This window comes from Pseudorca crassidens, chromosome 5 (genome assembly GCF_039906515.1).
Source record: "Pseudorca crassidens isolate mPseCra1 chromosome 5, mPseCra1.hap1, whole genome shotgun sequence".
Lineage (NCBI taxonomy): Eukaryota > Metazoa > Chordata > Mammalia > Artiodactyla > Delphinidae > Pseudorca > Pseudorca crassidens.
The window spans coordinates 60,840,341-60,864,557 of NC_090300.1; the positions used below are offsets into that span (position 1 = coordinate 60,840,341).

Sequence of the window (24,217 nt, forward strand, 5' to 3'; positions counted from 1 at the left end):
GCTATATTGATTCATGTGCATTCTCTATGGTATAACTAACATAAAATAGTTGTTATGTACACAGACGAAGTTGAAATAATTGAATACTCACTTGGCATGTGATCTATAATATATATATTTTTAAATGGAGACTATTCAATTATAAAAATAATCTGAAGAGAATGAGAAAACAAGCCACAGACTAGGAGAAAATGTTTGCAAAAGGCATATCTGATCAAGGACTATTACCAAAATATACAAAGAACTATTAAAACTCAATAATAAGAAAATAAATAATCTGATTAAAAAGTAGAAAAAGATGTAAACACACACCTCACCAAAATATAAAGATGGCCAATAAGCATATGCAAAGGTGCTCCACGTCGTAAATCATCAGAGAAATGCAAATTAAAACAACAATGAAATACTACTACTTACCTATTAGAATTGCCAAAATCGAGAACATTGACACCAAATGCTGTTTAGAATGTGGAGCAACAGGAACTTTCATTTATTGCTGACATAAATGCAAAGTGTTACAGCCACTTTGAAAGACAGTTTGGCAGTTTCTTACAAAACGAAACATATTCTTACTACAAGATTTGGCAGTTGTGCTCCTTGATATTTACCCAAATGAGTTAGAAACTGATGTCCATATGAAAACCTGCACATGGGGAATTCCCTGGCAGTACAGTGGTTAGGACTCTGTGCTTTCACAGCCAGGGTCCGGGTTCGATCCCTGGTCGGGGAATTAAGATCCTGCAAGCCATGCGGCATGGTCAAAAAAAACAACGCCTGCACACAAATGTTTATAGTGGCTTTATTAACAATTGCCAAAACTTGGAAGTTGTCCTTTAGTAAGGGAACAGGTAAATAAACTGTGGTACACCTAGACAATGGAATATTATTTAGCACTGAAAAGATATGAGCCATCAAGCCATGAAAAGGCATGGAGGAACCTTAAATGCATATTAGTAACTGAAAGAAGGCAATCTGAAAACGCTACATACTGTATGATTTTGACTATATGACTTTCTGTAAAAGGTTACACTATGGAGAGAGTAAAAAGATCAGTGGCTACCAGGGGTTGGTGGGGAAGAAGGTATGAACTGGTATAGCACAGAAGATTTTTAGGGCAGTGAAGCTATTCTGTATGATGGTACAATGGTGGATATGTGTCATTATACATTAGTCTAAACTAATGTTAAGGTAAGTACTGCACACTTTAGTATATGTCTTTATCATTCATTCACCAATTATTCTTGGAGCCCCTGCTTTGTTTCAGACATTGTTTCAGGCACTGAGGATACAGTAGTGACTCAAACAAACCTAAAATCCTTACCCCGTGGAGCTTATGTTCCAGCTGGGGTGGGAAGAAACTCAGAAAATAAGTAAATAAGTATATTATATAGTATCTTAGGCATTAATAAATGCAAGGAAATGGGAATAGGGAGGACATGGGTGAGGAGAAAGGAATAGGAGAGGGGAATAGGATGTATTCCTATTTTAAAGAGGGCATTTAGGGAAGCCCCATTTTTGACACTTATGGACAAACCTGAAGGAGGTGAGAAAATGAGCCATGTAGATATTTCAGAGCAGGGTATTTGGGGCAGATGGAACAGCAAGTGTTAGTTATGAGGTTTAAGAAACAACAAAGAGGCAAGCATAGTTGGAGTAGAGTGAACAGTGGGGGAGATGCTGGAAGCTGGTCATAATGATGAGTCGGCTAGATCAGGTAGGGCCTTGTGCACCGTTAGGATGACTTGGTTTTTCTTTGGAGTGATGTAGGAAGTCTTTGGAGAGTTTTGAGCAAAACAGTCACGTGTTTTGACTTATGTTTTAATATGATCACTCTGTTGCTGTTTAGGGAATAGACAATAAGTGGAGAGGAATAAAACATGAAGAAGAGACAATAAAGGCAGAGAGTTTAAACAGGGAGATTTAGCTATTTTAATAACCCAGATGAGCTATAATGTTTGCTCGGATTTGAATGATAGCAGTGGAGGTAGGGAGCAGTGATTAGATCCTGTCTATACTGTGAAAGGAAGGCTGATGGGATTTGCTAGTGGATTGTATGTGGGATATAAAAGTCAGTGTGGAGTCAGGATGATTCCACGTTTTTTGGGTGAGTATCTTAAACAATGGAGTTGGCATTAATTGAGATGAGATAGACTCTGGAAGACTCAGGTTTTATGGGAACCAAGAGCCCAGGAGCTTGGTTTTAGAAATGTTAAGTTTGAGACATTTTCTATGCAGATGGAGATTTGGATAGATGGGTTTGGAGTACAGGAAGAAATCTGGACTAGAGATGTTTATTTAGTAGTTGTTAGCTTAAATAAAGTATTTATTTATTTATTTTTTAACATCTTTATTGGAGTATAATTGCTTTACAATGGTGTGTTAGTTTCTGCTTTATAACAAAGTGAGTCAGCTATACGTATACATATATCCCCATATCTCCTCCCTCTTGTGTCTCTCTCCTACCCTCCGTATCCCACAACCTCTAGGTAGTCACAAAGCACTGAGCTGATCTCCCTGTGCTATGTGGCTGCTTCCCACTAGCTACCTATTTTACATTTGGTAGTGTATATATGTCCATGCCACTCTCTCACTTTGTCACAGCTTACCCTTCCCCCTTCCATGCCCTCAACTCCATTCTCTATGTCTGGGTTGTTATTCCTGTCCTGCCCCTAGCTTCTACAGAACTTTTTTTTTTTTTTTTTTAGATTCCATATGTATGTGTTAGCATACGGTATTTGTTTATCTCTTTCTGACTTACTTCACTCTGTATGACAGTCTCTAGGTCCATCCACCTCACTACAAATAACTCAATTTCGTTTCTTTTTATGGCTGAGTGATATTCCATTGTATATATGTGCCACATCTTCTTTATCCAATCATCTGTTGATGGACACTTAGGTTGCTTCCATGTCCTGGCTGTTGTAAATAGAGCTGCAATGAACATTTTGGTACATGAGTCTTTGTGAATTATGGCTTTATCTGGGTATATGCCCACCAGTGGGATTGCTGAGTCATATGGTAGTTCTAGTTTTAGTTTTTTAAGGAACCTCCATACTGTTCTCCATAGTGGCTGTATCAATTTACATTCCTACCAACAGTGCAAGAGGGTTCCCTTTTCTCCACACCCTCTCCAGCATTTATTGTTTGTGGATTTTTTGATGATGGCCATTCTGACTGGTGTGAGGTGATACCTCATTGTAGTTTTGATTTGCATTTCTCTAATGATTAGTGATGCTGAGCATCCTTTCATGTGTTTGTTTCATGTGTCTGTATATCTTCTTTGGAGAAATGTCTATTTAGGTCTTCTGCCCATTTTTGGATTGGGTTGTTTGTTTTTTTGATATTGAACTGCATGAGCTGCTTGAAAATTTTGGAGATTAATCCTTTGTCATTTGCTCCATTTGCAAATATTTTCTCCCATTCCGAGGGGTGTCTTTTTGTCTTGTTTATGTTTTCCTTTGCTATGCAAAAGCTTTTAAGTTTCATTAGGTCCCATTTGTTTATTTTTGTTTTTATTCTGTTTCTCTAGGAGGTGAGTCAAAAACAATCTTGCTGTGATTTATGTCATGCAGTGTTCTGCCTATGTTTTCCTCTAAGAGTTTTATAGTGTCTGGCCTTATATTTAGGTCTTTAATCCATTTCAAATTTATTTTTGTATATGGTGTTAGGGAGGGTTATAATTTCATTCTTTTACATGAAGCTGTCCAGTTTTCCCAGCACCACTTATTGAAGAGACTGTCTTTTCTCCTTGTATATTCTTGCCTCCTTTATCAAAGATAAGTTGACCATATGTTTGTGGGTTTATCTCTGTGCTTTCTATCCTGTTCCATTGATCTATATTTCTGTTTTTGTGCCAGTACCAAACTGTCTTGATTACTGTAGCTTTGTAGTAGAGTCTGAAGTTTGGGAGCCTGATTCCTCCAGCTCTGTGTTTCTTTCTCAAGAGCTCTTCTTTTTCAGGGTCTTTTGTGTTTCCATACAAATTGTGAAATTTTTTGTTCTAGTTCTGTGAAACATGCCCTTGGTGCTTTCATTGGGATTGCATTGAATCTGTAGATTGCTTGTGTAGTATAGTCATTTTCACAATGTTGATTCTTCCAATCCAAGAATATGGTATATCTCTCCATCTGTTTGTATCATCTTTAATTTCTTTCGTCAGTGTCTTATAGTTTTCTGCATACAGGTCTTTTGTCTCCTTAGGTAGGTTTATTCCTAGGTATTTTATTCTTTTTATTGCAATGGTAAATGGGAGTGTTTCCTTTATTTCTCTTTCAGAATTTTCTTCATTAGTATATTGGAACACAAGAGATTTCTGTGCATTAATTTTGTATCCTGCTACTTTACCAAATTCATTGATTAGCTCTAGCAGTTTTCTGGTAGCATCTTTAGGATTCTCTATGTATACTATCCTGTCATCTGCAAAGAGTGACTGCTTTACTTCTTCTTTTCTGATTTGTATTACTTTTATTTATTTTTCTTCTCTGATTGCAATGGGTAAAAGTTCCAAAACTATGTTGAGTAATAGTGGTATCGGGGTGATGGTGGCCTCGTACATTGACTTTGGGTGTGTTCCTCCCTCTGCGATATTTTGGAAGAGTTTGAGAAGTATAGGTGTTAGCTCTTCTCTAAATGTTTGATAGAATTTGCCTGTGAAGCCATCTGGTCCTGGCCTTTTGTTTGTTGGAAGATTTTTAATCACAGTCTCAATTTCAGTGCTTGTGATTGGTGTGTTTATATTTTCTGTTTCTTCTTATTTCAGTCTCGAAAGGTTGTGCTTTTCAAATAATTTGTCCATTTCTTCCAGGTGGTCCATTTTATTGGCATATAGTTGCTTGTAGTAATCTCTTATAATCCTTTGAATTTCTGTGGTGTCAGTTGTTACTTCTTTATCATTTCTAATTCTATTGATTTGAGTCTTCTTCCTTTTTTTTCTTGATGAGTCCAGCTAATGGTTTATCAATTTTGTTTATCTTCTCAAAGTACCTGCTTTTAGTTTTATTGATCTTTGCTATTGTTTCCTTCATTTCTTTTTCATTTATATCTGATCTGATCTTTATTTCTTTCCTTCTGCTAACTTTGGGTTTTTTTTGTTCTTCTTTCTCTAAATGCTTTAGGTGTGTGGTTAGGTTGTTTATTTTAGATGTTTCTTGTTTTTGACATAGGATTGTATTGCTATAAGCTTCCCTCTTAGAACTGCTTTTGCAGCAATCCATAAGTTTTGGGTCATCGTGTTTTCATTGTCATTTATTTCTAGGTATTTTTTGATTTCCTCTTTGATTTATTCAGTGATCTCTTGGTCATTTAGCCTCCATGTGTTTGTATTTCTTACAGATTTTTTTCTATAACTGATATCTAGTCTCATAGCGTTGTGGTTGGAAAGGATACTTGCTATGATTTCAATTGTCTTAAATTTAACAAAGCTTCATTTGTGACCCAAGATATGATCTATCCTGGAGAATGTTCTCTGAGCACTTGAGAAGAAAGTGTATTGTGTTGTTTTTGGATGGAATGTCCTGTAAATATCAATTAAGTCCATCTTGTTTAATGTGTCATTTAAAGCTTGTGTTTCAATATTTATTAACATTTTGGATGATCTGTCCATTGGTGAAAGTGGGGTGTTAAATTCCCCTACCGTGATTGTGTTACTGTCGATTTCCCCTTTTACAGCTGTTAGCATTTGCCTTATGTATTGAGGTGCTCCTATGTTGGGTGCATAAATATTTGCAATTGTTATATTTTCTTCTTGGATTGATCATTATGTAGTGTCCTTCTTTGTCTTTTGAAATAGTCTTTATTTTAAAGTCAATTTTGTCTGATATGAGAATTGCTGCTCCAGTTTTCATTTGATTTCCAGTTGCATGGAATATCTTTTTCCATCCCCTCGCTTTCAGTCTGTATATGTCCAGAGGTCTGAAGTGGGTCTCTTGTAGACAGCATATATGTGGGTCTTGTTTTTGTATCCATTCAGGCAGTCTATGTGTTTTGGTTGGAGCATTTAATCAATTTACATTTAGGGTAATTATTGATATATATGTCCCTATTACCATTTTCTTAATTGTTTTGGGTTTTTTATTGTAGGTCTTTTCCTTCTCTTGTGTTTCCTGCCTAGAGAAGTTCCTTTAGCATTTGTTGTAAAGCTGGTTAGGTGGTGCTGAATTCTCTTAGCTTTTGCTTGTGTGTAAAGGTTTTAATTTCTCCATCGAATCTGAATGAGATCCTTGCTGGGTAGAGTAATCTTGGTTGTAGGTTTTTCCCTTTCATCACTTTAAATATGTCCTGCCACTCCCTTCTGGCTTGCAGAGTTTCTGCTGAAAGTTCAGCTGTTAACCTTATGGGGATTCCCTTGTATGTTATTTGTTGCTTTTCCCTTGCTGCTTTTAATATTTTTTGTTTGTATTTAATTTTTGATAGTTTATTAATATGTGTTTTGGCATGTTTGTCATTGGATTTATCCTGTATGGGACTCTCTTTGCTTCTTGGATTTGATTGATTATTTCCTTTCCTATAGTAGGGAAGCTTTCAACTATAATCTCTTCAAATATTTTCTCAGGTCATTTCTTTTTCTCTTCTTCTGGGACCCCTTAATTCAAACGTTGGTGTGTTTAATGTTATCCCAGAGGTCTCTGAGAGTGTCTTCAATTCTTTTCATTCTTTTTTCTTTATTCTGCTCTGTGGTAGTTTTTCTGCCTCAGTTATTCTGCTATTGATTCCTTCTAGAGAATTTTTAATTTCATTTATTGTATTGTTCATGATTGTTTGTTTGCTCTTAGTTCTTCTAAGTCCTTTCTAAAACTTTCTTGTATTTTCTCCATTCTATTTCCAAAATTTTCGATCATCCTTACTATCATTACTCTTATTTCTTTTTCAGGTAGTGTGCCTATTTCCTCTTTATTTGTTTGGTCTGGTGGGTTTTTACCTTGCTGTTTCATCTGCTGTCTGTTTCTCTGTCTTCTCATTTTGCTTAACTTACTGTGTCTGGGGTCTCTTTTCTGCAGGCTGCAGGTTCATAGTTCCCGTTGTTTTTGGTGCCCGCTCCCAGTGGGTAGGGTTTGTTCAGTGTGTTGTGTAGGCTTCCTGGTGAAGGGGACTGGTGCCTGTGTTCTTGTGGATGAGGCTGGATCTTGTCTTTCTGGTGGGCAGAACCTCATCTCACAGTGTGTCTTAGGGCGTCTGTGAACCTATTATGATTTTAGGCAGCCTCTCTGCCAGTGGCTGGGGTTGTGTTCCTGTCTTACTAGTTGTTTGGCATAGGGTGTCCACCTCTGTAGCTTTCTGGTCATTGAGTGGAGCTGTGTCTTAGTGTTGAGATGGAGATCTCTGGGAGAGCTTTCGCTGTTTGATATTACATGGTGCCGGGAGGTCTTTCATGGACCAACGTCCTGAACTCAGCTCTCCCACCTCAGAGACACAAGTCGGACACCTAGCTGGAGCACCAAGACCCTGTCAGCCACACGGCTATCATGGCCCCTGGGCAGTTGGAGGCTGCCAGACAAGCAGGGGCCTACACGCACACCGGCTCTCGCCTGCGCCTCACACAAGCAGCACTCCCGGTTTAAATCGACCAGGAAACCAAATATAGTATTTAAACCCATGAGTCTGATTGAGATCACCATGAGCTGGTACAGGGGTGTGGTGAAAGTAAAGAGTCCTTGAACACTCTAAGAGAGAGAGATCAAAGGCACGAGAGCAATTTCTTTATACCTATTTTAATGTAATCATCTTCTAATATGGTGTTTTAGGTTGCTCTATTTCACTTAGCAATTATATCATGAACATTATCACATTTTAGTATATATTCTACAATATTACTTTTAAAAAAATACAAAGTAGTTTCTTTTGTTTTTCTTTTCATTTTTAAAAAACTTTCTTAACAGAGAGTTGATACAATATCACTTTTAATGGCTCTTATGAATACATAATAACATGTGCAACCAATCTCCTTTTGTCAGGCTTTTGAGGTGCTTATAATTTTCCCAAATTACAACATGATTTTTGTATGTTAAATGAATATTCCTATACATACATATTAGAATGTGTCTTCATTTCTTTAGGATACATTTGTAGAAGTGGAATTGTTAGATCTTTTGTTGAATTTTATCAAATTTTCTCTCCAGAAAAGTTATAACAAGAAATTATTACAAGAAAATGCTATTTCTCTACACCTTCCCTGAACTAGTTTCTATGAATCTTTGTAATCTCTGCCAATCTGAGAGGTGAAAATGATTGATAAATATACAGTTTTATTACTGCAGTTTAGTATTTTTTGTGATTAGCAATGCAGTTGAGTATCTTTTTATGCTTATTGGCCATTCGTAGAGATGATTTCTTTTGCTTCTCAGCTGTGACCCAGTCGTAATATGTGAAGATGACCACAGAGTCCTTTCTGCCTCTCCCTTCCTCCATCAGTGCAGCTCAGCTTAAGGGTGGCTCTCGATGGTGTAAATACCAGGATCAGATGCACTAACTGTCTTCACCTTTGTATCTCCAGTGAATGTGACTAGCCTTGGCAAGGCCTCTCCTTTCAAGTTTGCTGTTTACCAACCCCACCACCTAAATAGTATGTAAAAGAGTGAGGTGAATTCTCTGCTAATGTTCTGCCCAAATCCAAGTTCAGAAGTTTAGGAAGACAGGCTCTTTAAGTTAGACACAGCCAAAGATTAGTCAGCAGGAATATACTGCAATTCTTATACTTCTCCTTTTTTGCCCATTTAAGAAATTCTCTGTTGTGATTTTCCTATAGTTAACTACTGGAGGTAATTTTAGGAAAAGTTAATACCATAATTTTTATATATTGGAGAAACAAACCACATTTGGAACTTGGCAAATGATTTCAACTATATCTCTTTTCCTAAATGTTTCAGGCAAAGCCAAAGGTATTCTGCGCCAAGCCTCTCCCTCTTCAAATTCCAACTGCTGTGTATTTAAAAAGAAATCTAAGCTGCCTGAATCTGATTCCTTTACCCTTATATTGTCAAATGCATTTTATTAAGACATGCTTGGTGTTGAAAAGAATTTAAGGCTTTCTCCTTTATACAGAACCAGGAAATCTCATTTTGTTGGCTGTAAATAGAACTTGAACCTCAAAAGGATAAAATTCAGTTTGAAAATTTCCAACTCATGAGTTAAGAGAATAACCATTTTGGCATTTTCCTTTTTCTAGTTATTATTTTCATTTGATTCTCAGCTTTTATTTAAAAAAAGAAGAAAATAAAGTTTTATAGGAAACATATTGATCAACTATATTCCATTCATAAAGATTAGGTCAGAATTAAAAGACTGAACCTTCTGATTTTTCAAGAGGCTTCTGAGAGAACTGAAGTGAAATTATATCATTAATAGCATTTTCAAGGGGCCTGTTCCAAAACACTGGCTGACATTTTCCTTTATTACATTCTGATGATATTTGAATGATTTAGGCTTTGTGACATGTCCCCAAATAGACTTGATGAATAAATAAATTTCCATTAGTTATAGCACTTCAAGTCATTTGTAACCCTGATACACACTTAGAATTCTTAATAGTTTAATATTTTTTAATTTAATTACTTGATTATTTGACTATGATATAGCTGTTTCTTAATAAACTTATGCTTAAAGAGTCAGTCTTTAAGTGGAAATCTATGAATCTTCATGTACTTACCAAAAGAAATAAAAGGAAATTCTCAAAAGAAAAAAAAGAAAAAAAAATCATACCACCAGAACAATATTAAAAGGCAAAACTCAGGACCAGGTGGTGCTGGTACTTTTATCACATCTTTGGAACTGGATGCCTTAGGCACCAATTAACTTAGTGAATATGACTTAGTGAATTTTCCATTCTTTCTGTATTTTTTACTTCTTAAAAAAATTTATTTTATTGTGGTAAGAATACTTAATATGAGATCTACTCTCTTAATTTTTAAAACATATAGTACAGTATTGTTAGCTATAGGCATAATGTTGTACAGCCAATCCCTAGAACCTATTTGTCGTGTATAGTTGAAACTTTATACCCATTGATTAGCAATTTCCCATCTCCCCTTCCCTTCAGCCCCCAATAACCACCATTCTACATTATATATATACACACACACATTATATTGTAATATGTATACATACTACATGACATTATATATATATAATCACATTTTCTTTATCCATTCATCTATTTATCACCATTTACGGCTAAAGAATTATATAGTCACTTCTCCAAAGAAGACATACAAGTGGCCAACAAGTATATGAACAGGTGAACAACAAGTATATGATGTTCAATGTCACTGATTTTCAGGGAAATGCAAATCAAAACCACAATGAGCTACTACTCACACCTGCTAGGATGGCTATTGTCAAAAGAACAAAAGACAAATGTTGGTGAGGATGTGGAGAAATTAGAATCCTTGTACACAGTTGGTGTGAATGTAAAATGGTGCAGCTGCTATGGAAAAACTGTGGAGGTCCCTCAAAAAATCAAAAATAGAACTACCATATGATCCAGCAATCCCATTCCTGGGTGTTTATCCAAAAGAATGGAAATCAGGATCTCGAAGAGATATCAACACCCCAGTGTTCATTGCAGCACTTAAAAATTTTTTTAATTAGCAGAAATCTAACTTTACTAAAATGACAGTTTTACAGTAACATATAAAAAATGTTTTTTGTTTACTTTTTCTGTTTGAAGATGGCAGACTAAATACAATTTGTGGTCTGCCTCTTCAGTCCAAATATTTAGGAAAAATAGGAAAGATTTTTGTTTGTTTATGTTAGTGATTAAATATATAGCACACACTTAAAACAATCCCAGGAGAAGGGAAACATCATAATCTACAGAGGGAAGTAATAAACAAAGAGGAAACAGAACAGGATGCTTCATAGCAGAGTTTGCGGGAGCAACAGGCAGGAGGCAATCTAGGGACAGCAATGACACTGTCTACCTCCAGGTAGGAGCAAGGAGTATGGGACTTTGGGTATAGAGACAAGGCAGTGCTCCTGGAGACTGGTGATGAACTAGAAGTGAAAGGAAACTTCATTCGCAGAATGAAGGTACTTAGCCCAGTGGCACATCCACCTTTCCCATGACCCCACTAACATATATGGAAAACACTGCTATGCAAGTTTGCAGCAAGTCTCAACCCCTCCCTGCAGACAAACTGGGCAAATAGATTCAGAATATAATTTAAAAGGGATAGGCAGCCACAAAACACAATAAATTTAATTAATATCCAGAGACATGTAAAGGATACCATTTTAAATATAAAACAAGAACAAATCATTATGAAAAAGAACTAGAAATCTTGGGGATTTCTAATTGTTAAAAGTTGCTGTAGGTGAGCTACAAGAAACATGTGCTCATTCTAGAAAGCTGAGAAATTACTGAAAGTTATTAAAAAGCTGGAAAGATCACCCATAAATTTACCATTCAAAGATTACTGCTGTTAATGTTTAAGCAAATTTCTTTCTAGTCATTTTCCCTTCACATTTTTACAAAATATCATACTGAGTATATTATATCTACCTGCTATTTTTCCCAGAACAGTTTAGGAAAAAGATACTTTAAGGTGCTACTAGATACCTTTCCTACTAATTAATATATATTATCCACTGATTTTTTTTTCATACATAGAACATTTTGGAACATTTTATTATAATGCTTTACATTAACAAGGAGTCCAAACATAGGGCTTATGCTCGACTCTTTAGCAATCTGGCGGCTCCTTTATTGTCTTCTTTTTCACGTTGAATTTGGTAAAGATATGAGCACACACTTTCCCTTTAAATGTAGAGTGTTTCTGTCATGCTTAATATTTATGACTCTTATAATTACTCTTATAAAAGATCTGCTATTACTAGAAACTTCAGCTCTTGGGTTAATAATCCTGCATTTTAATGAGCTCTAGGTAATTATACTTTGAAGTCCAAGACTTCTTTTCAAAAATTGTAAATTGAGGTTCTTCTTTTTATAACTATGTAATTTTAATTTCATGTTGAAAAGCAATGAAAATTTGCACATTATAGCACAACTGTAATTTTAGAGGGAAAAATCTAAAATAATCTACTAAAAATAGACTAGGTAATTTTAATTCAGGTCACTTCTACACAAGGGTAGTCGAAATAAACTAAGAAAAAGTTTTCTTCAGAAGCTAGAGAATTAATCTACTACTCACCGTGAGAAAATAGCATGCAGATAGGAAGACCTGTGAAACAAGTTGGTTTTCTGCTTTATGAAAATGATTTTGTCAATGCCAAGTCTCACTAATGTTAAATGGAAAATAGATATTTCAGTTGCTAGCTTTTCTCTAAGCAGGTACTGCAGCCACCTGGACCGTACCAGAACCGTAGGAATTTGGTGTCATAAAGAAGATACATTCTAACTTTCCCACATTAAGCTGATTCTGTGTTGCCAGTTGATCTCCCTTATGACAGGGTCTCTACCTTCTTCCTCCAAAACCCCACTGTATTTTCCTGAATCTCAAGATTTAGTACTAGGTAGTTTCTAGGTATTGTGATCATGATGCCAAATTTAAATTTTTTGCTCTATTTTGAGGGCAAAGGAGTTGAATGCTTTCATGCTTCCCTTCCTCAAGTGTCCAAGCACCTCTCCTTGGAATGAGTAAAATGCTGGAGAGAGGGAGCCTTGAGGTGAACGCAGTGCGCCTGGGATGGTTATGCCCTGTAGTGTTACCTCCTTACATTAGATATGAGATTATAAACAACTTGAGGCAGGAACTCAGGCTTACAGATCTTCCCTCTCCCTCTTAGCTCTCATCACAATATCTTGTGCCTAATATGGTGGATAAAAGCAAGCTTGTAAAATGTAAATTTTATGGGCTAGACTTGTGCCTCTGTAATCTGATTATCTGACCTTAAGTTATTTCACTTCTCCAAGCCTCACTTTTCATCTCTAAAATAGGGATAATAATAGCACCTCCCCATAATTATGTAATAATCCATAGTTATAATTAGAAAAGTAATATAATCTGTGTAAAGTGTTTAGCATAGTGACTCTAAGTGTTTGATAAAAAGTTATTGTTAATTAATAATGGTATTGATTCTGCTGAGAAATACTTGCTGATGTGTTGAAAAATTTATCTTTCTTCAAAGGCTTTATGCTCCTTTATGTTGAATGTGCATTTTAAATAATCAGAAGTTATCTTTTGGTTAGATATTTTTGTTGACATACTTTCCATATGTAAGTATTGGAAGGATTAGTTGTCACATAAGAAATATTTAAGGAAGTCCATTCTTAACCAGCCAGGCAACTGATAGCATTCTCACTAATGCCTATAATATAGGATTGGATGAAGATCAGCTTCATAGTAAAGAGACCTCTATGAGGCAGCTTAACTCTCTAGACAGTTTGCCAAATAAATATCACTTTTTTGAGGGCAAATTTGAAAAGACATTCATATTTTGTTATCCTCTACTGAAAACATATGCTTCATTTCCTTGAGCTACCTCACTATCAGTTCACAGATTATTTACCTTTTTAAAGAGTTTTTGTTGGGGGGAGGGATTTATTTTACAGAGAAATTAACTAAAGCAAAAAATTCAATTTCAGCAGTACTGAATGTATAAATTGGCCTTTTGAAGAAAACTAATCTCTCTAGTTATGTTGAATATTTACGAGACCTTGAACAAGATGACTATAGCTTTGTGGCTTTCTTATTAAACATTAAGAAAATTAAACTGAACAAAAAATGTAAAAAAAATTTTATTCTATCCCCTAATCCTTCTGATGCATCTGTAGTGTGAATCAGACTGGATAAGCATGTTACACGTATATTTGAGATAGTAACCTCTTGAATGGGCATTCTTAAGAGGAATATGTTTTAGGTTTTAATGAATAATGAAAAATTTACTAATGCAGGGCCTCCTATTTCTAATTGTTCCTATGTTAATTAAGTCAATTTAAAACATATTCTCACAGGATGCAAGGGAAAGCACAAACATGAAGGTTTATGTAAACTTTAATTAGGCACATGGAAAAACACGTCAACATTTTAAAAAAGGAAATGTACTTAAGGAACAAATACACAATTTCTTAAAAGCTTACTCATGTTGACCCACTAAGCAATGTCAAGAGAAAGTCAAAACTCAAATCATCAGAAAATTGGGTCTGTGCCATTAGAAAATTGGTGCAATCCAAAGTGTCAAGCAAGCAGCTTTGAGCAAAGTCTGTGCTTCAAATGCAATTACACCACAATAATAATAATAATAATTACGTGTCTTTATTATAATGTAACCTGAATTTTTTCAGACCTCATCAGCCTGTGAATGTAAATGAAGTTACCTTATTAGTCATTATTCAAATTACTCTGGCTCATTGCCTCCATCTGTATAATAGAACTCTCTGAAAAGTCTTCCTCAGTTATTTCCCTAGATGTGCTCACCTCCAAGCTGGCCCTTGCTAAATCCTGTATCCTTCTGCTGCTCTACTATTGATGATTCCTTAAGAATCGTAGTCTCTTTCACTGTCCTGTGTGCTGCTATCCTCCTGAGTACTGTGGGTGGTTCCACTGTTCTGAGGAATTGAGCCAACACTGTGCCCAAGGGATTGCTCTTTCCCAATTGGATTGCTCTCTGTAAGTGGGGGTTCACAGTGGGCTTGATATGGCACAGCTCTTCCATGGGTCTTTATGGCTCTAATGGGATTCAGACAAGTCTGATCAGGCAGGGCCAGCAGACAATTCCAAGTAACAGATTTGTTCACATACTGTGTCTCTTTTTTTCCAAATCAAGTTCTCATGCACACTGGTCCTCATATGTACTGAACTTTGAACAAGTCCACTATACCATTATGTCTAGCCATTGTCATAATCATTAGACAGATAACACACTGAACACTTAGGGTGTGTCAGGGACTGCTATATAGGAATTTTATGAGTAGGTATCTATTATTATCCCCACCTTTTCAGATGAGGAAACTGAGGCCTAGAAAATTTAACTAAAATACCCAGGAGCATGGAACTAATAAATGGTGGAACTTCCTTTCAGAGAAATCTGAATTTTAAATCTGATGCAAGATGTGAAGCCCATTAGAATAATAATAGTGCTATTATTATTCCCTCCTTTATGTACCAAGTGCTTTACAGATACTATCTTATTTAATCATTATGAGCTCATCAAGAGGTATTAATCTCAAGGAGTTGTAAAGATAAAGAAACAGGTAACGAGGAATAAGTAATTTTCCCAGTGTCCCCTAACTAGAGAAGGGGAGAACCATAAAACGAGTTTATGTATGTCTGATTCTAAAGATCTTTGGTATATGTGAAGTCCTCACAGAAATTACTTTTACCTCTTTTATGTGTATTTGGGGATTGGGTTTTGTCTTCTTTAAGTGTTTGAACTTCTGAGTTCAGCTCTTTATACAGCAATTTATTGCTGTGTGCTCTTGAACAAGTTACTCAAGTGTTCCAAACTTCAGTTTCTTCATCTGTGAAATGGGGATGATTATGACAGAACCTACCTCATAGGGCTGTTTTAGAGATCCAGTGAGATAATTCTTATACACATCACAGTTCTTGCTACATGAAAGTGCTCGGGCTGTATTAGCTGACATTGGTAGTATTAACAAAATTAAACACTGAGTAGAATGGTACTAAAGCTGTCAAATAAATAATATTTAGCAAAATCAAAGCTATCCTGTAAATCTTTAAAGAAATCTCGGATCTTTAATACCAAACAAATAGTTACCTTTAAAGTTAGTTTCCACACAAAGAAAGCAATTCTGTACAGCTAAAGAGTGGGAATCCTCTTCACAAGTTAGGATTGGGAAGGCAGGTCTGTGACCCTACCTCTAGCAGAGACACTGCTCAAGTAGTAGTTCTAAATAGATTGTAAGTCTTGTAGATGAGAAGGTCATGAGCTGAAAGGAAGACTTTGTAGATAAAATTTTAGCTAAATGAGGAGAGAATTTTAGCTAAATGAGGAGAATATTGAAATCATATCAAGCATCTTTTCTGATCACAATGCTATGAGATTAGAAATCAATTACAGGAAAAAAAATGTAAAAACCAGAAACACATGGAGGCTAAACAATATGTTACTAAATAACCAAGAGATCACTGAAGAAATCAAAGAGGAAATCGAAAAATACCTAGCGACAAATGATAATGAAAACATGACGATCCAAAACCTATGGGATGCAGCAAAAGCAGTTCTAACAGGGAAGTTTATAGCTATACAAGCCTACCTCAAGAAACAAGAAAAATCTCAAATAAACAACCTAACCTGACATGTAAAGCAATTAGAGAAAGAAGAACAAAGAAAACCCAAAGTTAGCAGAAGGAGAGAAATCATAAAGATCAGAGCAGAAATAAATGAAATAGAAACAAAGAAAACAATAGCAAAGATCAATAAAACTAAAAGTTGTTTTTGTGAGAATATAAACAAAATTGATAAACCATTAGCCAGACTCATCAAGAAAAAGAGGGAGAGGACTCAAATCAATAAAATTAGAAATGAAAAAGGAGAAGTTACAACAGACATCGCAGAAATACAAAGCATCCTAAGAGACTACTACAAGCAACTCTATGCCAATAAAATGGACAACCTGGAAGAAATGGACAAATTCTTAGAGAGGTATAACCTTCCAAGACTGAACCAGGAAGAAATAGAAAATATGAACAGACCAATCACAAGTAATGAAATAGAAACTGTGATTAAAAATCTTCCACCAGGGCTTCCCTGGTGGCGCAGTGGTTGAGAGTCCGCCTGCTGATGCAGGGGACACGGGTTTGTGACCTGGTCCGGGAAGATCCCACATGCCGCGGAGCGGCTGGGCCTGTGAGCCATGGCTGCTGAGCCTGTGTATCCGGAGCCTGTACTCTGCAACGGGAGAGGCCACAACAGTGACAGGCCCGCGTGCCACAAAACAAAACCAAAAAATCTTCCACCAAAAAAAAGTCCAGAACCATATGACTTCATAGGTGAATTCTATCAAACATTTAGAGAAGAGCTAACACCCATACTTCTCAAACTCTTCCAAAAATTTACAGAGGAAGGAACACTCCCAAGCTCATTCTATGAGGCCACCATCACCCTGATACCAAAACCAGACAAAGATGCTACAAAAAAAGAAAATTACAGACCAGTATCACTGATGAATATAGATACAAAAATCCTCAACAAAATGCTAGCAAACAGAATCCAACAACACATTAAAAGAATCATACACCATGATCCAGTGGGATTTATCCCAGGGATAGAAGAATTCTTCAGTAAACACAAATCAATCAATGTGATACACCATATTAACAAATTGAAGGATAAAAACCATATGATCATCTCAATAGATGCAGAAAAAGCTTTTGACAAAATTCAACACCATTTATGAAAAAACTCTCCAGAAAGTGGACATAGAGGGAACCTACCTCAACATAATATAGGCCATATACAACAAACCCACAACAAACATCATTCTCAATGGTGAAAAACTGAAAGCATTTCCTCTAAGATCAGGCACAAGACAAGGATGTCCACTCTCACCACTGTTATTCAACATAGTTTTGGAAGTCCTAGCCATGGAAATCAGGGAAGAAAAAGAAATAAAAGGAATACAAATTGGAAAAGAAGAAGTAAAACTGTCACTGTTTACAGATGATGTGATACTATACATAGAGAATCCTAAAGATGCCAACAGAAAACTACTAGAGCTAATCAATGAATTTGGTAAAGTTGCAGGATACAAAATTAATGCACAGAAATCTCTTGCATTCCTATACACTAATGATGAAAAATCTGCAAGAGAAATTAAGGAAACACTCCCATTTACCACTGCAACAAAAGGAATAAAATACCTAGGAATAAACCTACCTAGGGAGACAAAAGCCCTGTATACAGAAAACTATAAGACACTGATGAAGGAAATTAAAGATGATACCAACAGATGGAGAGATATACCATGTTCTTGGATTGGAAGCAACAATTTTGTGAAAATGAGTATACTACCCAAAGCAATCTACAGATTCAATGCAATCCCTATCAAATTACCAGTGGCATTTTTTATAGAGCTAGAACAAAGAAGCTTAAAATTTGTATGGAGACACAAAAGACCCCGAATAGCCAAAGCAGTTTTGAGGGAAAAAAACAGAGCTGGAGGAATCAGACTCCCTGACTTCAGACTATACTATAAAGCTACAGTAATCAAGACCATATGGTAATGGCACAAAAACAGAAATATAGATCAATGGAACAAGATAGAAAGCCCAGAGATAAACCCATGCAGGTATGGTCAGCTAATGTATGACAAAGGAGGCAAGGATATACAATGGAGAAAAGACAGTCTCTTCAATGAGTGGTGCTGGGAAAACTGGATGGCTACATGTAAAAGAATAAAATAGAACATTCCCTAACACCATATACAAAAATAAACTCAAAATGGATTAGAGACCTAAATGTAAGACTGGATATTATAAAACTCCCAGAGGAAAACATAGGAAGAACACTCTTTGACATAAATCACAGCAAGATCTTTTTTGATCCACCTCCTAGAGTAATGGAACTAAAACCAAAAATATACAAATGGGACCTGATGAAACTTAAAAGGTTTTGCACAGCAAAGGAAACCATAAAGGAGATGAAAAGACAACCCTCAGAATGGGAGAAAGTATTTGGAAATGAATCAACAGACAAAGGATTAGTCTCCAAAATATATAAACAGCTCATGCAGCTCAATATTAAGAAAAACAAAAACCCAATCCAAAAATGGGCAGAGGACCTAAATAGACTTTTCTCCAGAGAAGACATACAGACGGCCAAGAAGCACATGAAAAGCTGCTCAACATCACTAATCATTAGAGAAATGCAAATGAAAACTACAATGAGTTATCACCTCACACCAGTCTGAATGGGCATCATCAGAAAATCTACAAACAACAAATGCTGGAGAGGGTGTGGAGAAAAGGGAACCCTCTTGCACTCTTGGTCAGAATGTAAATTGATCCAGCCACTGTGGAGAACAGTATGGAGGTTCCTTAGAAAACTAAAAATAGAATTACCTTATGACCCAGCAATCCCACTACTGGGCATATACCCAGAGAAAACCATAATTCAAAAAGACACATGCGGGCTTCCCTGGTGGCGCAGTGGTTGAGAGTCTGCCCGCTGATGCAGGGGACACGGGTTCGTGCCCTGGTCTGGGAAGATCCCACATGCCGCGGAGTGGCTGGGCCCGTGAGCCATGGCCACTGAGCCTGTGCGTCTGGAGCCTGTGCCCCACAGCGGGAGAGGCCACAACAGTGAGAGGCTCGCATACCGCAAAAAAAAAAAAAAAAAAAAGACACATGCACCCCAATGTTCATTGCAGCACATCTACAATAGCCAGGTCATGGAAGCAACCTAAATGCCCATTGACCGATGAATGGATAAAGATGTGGTACATATATACAATGGAATATTACTCAGCCATAAAAAGGAAAGAAATTGGGTCATTTGTGGAGACATGGATGTATCTAGAGACTGTCATACAGAGTGAAGTAAGTCAGAAAGAGAAAAACAAATATTGTATATTAATGCATATATGTGGAACCTAGAAAAATGGTACAGATGAACCGGTTTGCAGGGCAGAAATTGAGCCACAGATGTAGAGAACAAACATATGGACACCAAGGGGGGAAAGCAGCAGGGGGTGTGGTGGTGGTGTGATGAATTGGGAGATTGGGATTGACATGTATACACTGGTGTGTATAAAATGGATGACTAATAAGAACCTGCTGTATAAAAAAATAAATAAAAGGAGAAAAAAAATGATACCTCACACACAGAAAATCAATCTCAGCAATGTTTTATAGTTTTCGTTTTAGAGTTGTTGTTTAAAAAAAAAATTGTGCAAAGAACTTGAATAGACATTTCTCTAAAGAAGACCTACAAGTGGCCAATAGGTATATGAAAAGATGCTCAACATCTCTATTCATCAGAGAAATGCAAATCAAAACCACAATGAGATATCACCTCATATCTGCTAGGATGGCTATTACTTAAAAATAATTTTTTTAAAAAAAGAAAAGATAAATGTTGAGGAGGTTGTGGCAAATAGGAAACCCTTGTATACTATTGGTGGGAATGCAAATTGGTGTAGCCACTACAGAAAATAGTATGTTGATTCCTTAAAAAATTAAATATAGAACTACCATATGATTCAGCAATCCCACTTTGTATATATATGCATAGAAATTGAAATCATGATGTCAAAGACATCTCTGAACTCCCATGTTCATTGCAACATTATTCCCAAAACTTAGACATGTAAGCAAGCTAAATGTCCGTTGATGACTGAATGGATAAAAAAAATGTTTAATATATACATATATAAGAGAAAGAGAGAAAGAAGGGAAATGTAGAGTTATTTTATTAGATGGCAAGCATAATATTTTGGAATAGGGTCACGTCTTAATCGTGTTGAGGTTTTTCTGAATCTAATATTGCCTGGCACACAGTAGAAGTTTAGTGTATATTTGGGGGAATATGAAATAACCAACTTTCCATGCAACCCTATGGTTTTATAAAGACCAAATTTTACACTGTAATTATTTTTGCAAAGTTTCTTTTTTGTGTCCCAGAGCAAGTTACTTAAAACATAAATTGAGCCCCAAAACAACAGGGCCAGGTTTGAGGTAGGGAGATTCAAATTGCATGTTGCTAAGAAACACTGTCTGATAATTTGGTTTCTCAATTCAAGGAGCATGCCTTTAACTTATCCTCTTTCTTGGAAATCTTAAATGAGTTAGGACCAGTTTCCACGCAATTGGCCTGCTGTTTTTCCCTTTCTTAGAATTGAGTATGGTATGTGAAAAGGAAGTGGGAAGAGACCAAGTGCACTGATACAGAAGTTCATGTTGAATATGGGTAGAAATGACATTGGCTAGCCTGGTTTGAAGTTATTTCAAATTTTCTTTCTCTTTATTCAATACATGTTTATTAAGGAGTGAGCTATATATTGGGTGGACCAGAAAGTGCCTTTGGTTTTTTAAGTAAAAATAAACGACATATTTTTCATTTTCACCAAGAACTTTATTGAACAACGTATTGTTCCACTACCTTCTGCCATTTTTCAGGCAGCTTCATAATTCCATCTTCCCAAAACTTTTTATCTTTCTGAGGAAAGGACTGTTCCAGGTGCCTTTTACAGTCTTCAAGGGAATTGAAATCTTTTCCATTAAGAGAATTTTGTAAAGACCGAAATAAATGGAAATCCAAAGGTGCAGTGTCTGATGGCTACTGCAGATGAATCAGAATTTCCCAGCCAAGCTGTAACAGTTTTTGCCTGGTCATCAAAGAAACGTGCCGTCTTGCGTTATCCTGATGGAAGATTATCCATTTTCTGTTGACTAATTTTGGATGCTTTCTGTCGAGTGCCGCTTTCAGTTGGTCTAATTGGGAGCAGTACTTGGAATTAATCGTTTGGTTTTTTGGAAGGAGCTCATAATAGAGGACTCCCTTCCAATCCCACCATGTACACAACATCACCTTCTTTGGATGAAGACCGGCCTTTGGTGTGGTTGTTGGTTCATTTCGCTTGCCCCACAATCTCTTCTGTTGCATGTTATCGTACAGTATCCATCGCCCATCACAATTTGTTTTAAAAACGGAACGTTTGCATTACGTTTCAGTAGAGAATCGTAGGTGGAAATGTGGTCAAGGTTTTTTTTGCCTAACTTATGTGGAACCCAAACATCAAAGTAATTCGCGTAACGAATCTGGTACAAATGACTTTCAGTGCCTGGTTTGGATATTTCAAGTATGTTGGCCATCTCCTGCATGGTATAACGTTGATTGTTCTCAATTATTGTTTGGATTTGATAGCTATCGACTTCAACTGGTCTACTTGACTGTGGAGCATCGTCCAGCAAGAAATCTCTAGCACAAAACTTCGCAAACCACTTTTGACGCATCTGATCAGTCACAGCACCTTCTCCATACACTGCACAAATCTTCTTTGGCTTTTCAGCTGCGTTTTTACCTTTCTTGAAATAATAAAGCATAATATGCTGAAAATGTTGCTTTTTTTCTTCCATCTTCAATATTAAAATGGCTACACAAAAATTCACCAATTATAAGTCTTTTTTTTAATGCACTCTGATATGACAGCTGTCACATACAATCTAACAAAATTGTTTTGAATGAAGTTAAAGACAACTAAGTGCTACTAGAGCCATCTTACAGAAAAAACCGAACGAACATTTTGGCCAGCCCAATATAAGCAAGGTGCTCCGTGCTAGGGTCATAAAAATGAACAAAGGAGGGTTCCACACTCTATGAGATCACAGACCAGTGGAAAAAATCAAGACGAATGATTGAACAGATGATTAGTCAGAGTTAGTTCTATTATTTTTCATCAGTTAATTTCTATATTAATAATTATTACCATGAATAGGGATCTGGTACTTTATAGGTATTTTACCATTTACACCCTCAGGGTAAGTATTCTCATTTCATAGCAGTGGAAACCAAGGCTTAGAGAGCATATGCCACCGACCCGGCAAGGGTGGAGTCAGGATTTGGACATATTCTGTGTGACTTCCTAGTCTGTGATCTTTCAAAGAGAGTCCACTACTATCCAAGACGGACTTTAGCCCAACTTCTCAGCCCGTAACACCAATGTATAATTTTATAAACCATGCCCAAGGTAAAAAACTTCAAAGGAGCTTTCAGCTCATGTTCCCTTGCTTCGGTAATTTTTAATTTATACTTTCTTAAACTCCAATAAGTAATTACCAAACACACAGAGGGAAGATAAGTCAGATTTGTTTTGTGTTAGCCGTGTGTTTCCATTTAACGTTTCCGTGTGAGGAGGTGATGAAGATGGTTGCAAGCAGCACACATGTGGTGATTTTGCACATAACGTCACGTGCTGAGTCTGTGTTCTGCCGGGAAGCCTCAGCTGCTCTCTGAAGCTGTGCTTCCTGCTTAGCAGAGTCATGCAAAGGCTTTCTCTATGCCAACTCCATCTCCTTGACAATTCGAGTAGGTGGTTGGCTTGGGCTCTATGAGCCTTGTGTTCTGTTCAGTGCTACAAACATGTTTTGGCTCTCTACTGTGTTAAGGTACTGGGTTAGGTGCTGGGAGAGCTATGGTTCTTGGTCCCTTGCTGTCCTGTAGCTTTCTTTCTGGTTGGGGGAGACCCTCTGATGACTAAGGGCACAGCTGAAGCTAAGAGAAGTTAGAGGGCAGTCCAAAAACAGTGACCTGCAACGGCTCCAAAGGAATATTATTGGCAAAGGGGAGCTGACTTCCTGGTAGAAAAATGAAGAAAAGAAGCTGGACTTATTGACTCTGTTATGCAGGCTTCATTTGCCATTGCACTTCTGTTTACTCCTCAAGACAACAACGTGACAGATGGGCATTTTAAATTTTTTTTAATTAAAAAAGTAATACAAGTATAACTAAAAGTTAAAATCACGTTAGAGCACATACATCTCACCGCACACCTCCGGTTTCCATCCCCAAGAGCAACCAGAGTAAATGGTTTCTTCTATATTTTTCTGGTAACTTCCTAATTAAATATATGTGCATTTCTCTGTGAATACATCCTTTATTTTAATACAAAGGGGAATGCACTAAAATACCCCGTTGTGCAACTGACATTTTTCACTTAACAATATATCCCAAGGTAATGTTCATGACAATAAGTACATATGGCTTCCCCTCTTTTATTTTAGTCATTACACAGTTTACAATATACATGTTGGAACTTTGAGGGGATCCAATAAATAGCACCCCTCTTCCCCTGCCCCCTGCTCCCACATTCTGAATAATTTGAGAACAAAACAAATGGATGGCACATGGAGGCCACAGATTTAATTTTATTTCAGATAGAGGCCAGAACCAGAGGCTGCAGTTTTACGTGACTAGTCAAGTAGGCTTGTTAATACTTAACCTGCCTACGTAAAACCCATCTGTGTAGCCTAGCACAGTTCTCCAAATGAAGAGCAAGGCTGATCCAAGACCTACCACTTAGATATGTTCTGCCACTTTACCAGGGGTGGAGGGACTGAAGGGCAGGTGAGAGGCCATTGGGGTGCTTAAAAAGTCCCTTTCCATGGAACTCAGGAGTGGGGAGAAGGCGCTCCTTTCTGACAGTATGAACAACATATCCTTAATTGAGCTAGTCCCCTACTGATGGATGTTTCGGTTAATTCCATTCCTGCTATTGGGCGTACACGTTTATTATTCTCTTTTAACACAAAAGGAAGCAGGTTCCGAGAGGTTAAGTGTTCAGGCTGAGAGCTAGTAAGGGGCA

At 36.8% G+C, this 24,217-nt stretch overlaps 1 long non-coding RNA gene across 1 annotated transcript in view; it reads left to right on the forward strand.

Moving 5' to 3' along the window:
- LOC137224439 (uncharacterized) overlaps positions 1–21,962 on the forward strand; it is a 227,200-nt gene extending 205,238 nt beyond the window's left edge. The window contains exon 4 of the long non-coding RNA XR_010943341.1: positions 21,781–21,962. This is a non-coding gene — a long non-coding RNA (uncharacterized lncRNA). The remainder of the gene's footprint in view (positions 1–21,780) is intronic.
- Positions 21,963–24,217: the final 2,255 nt, after the last annotated feature.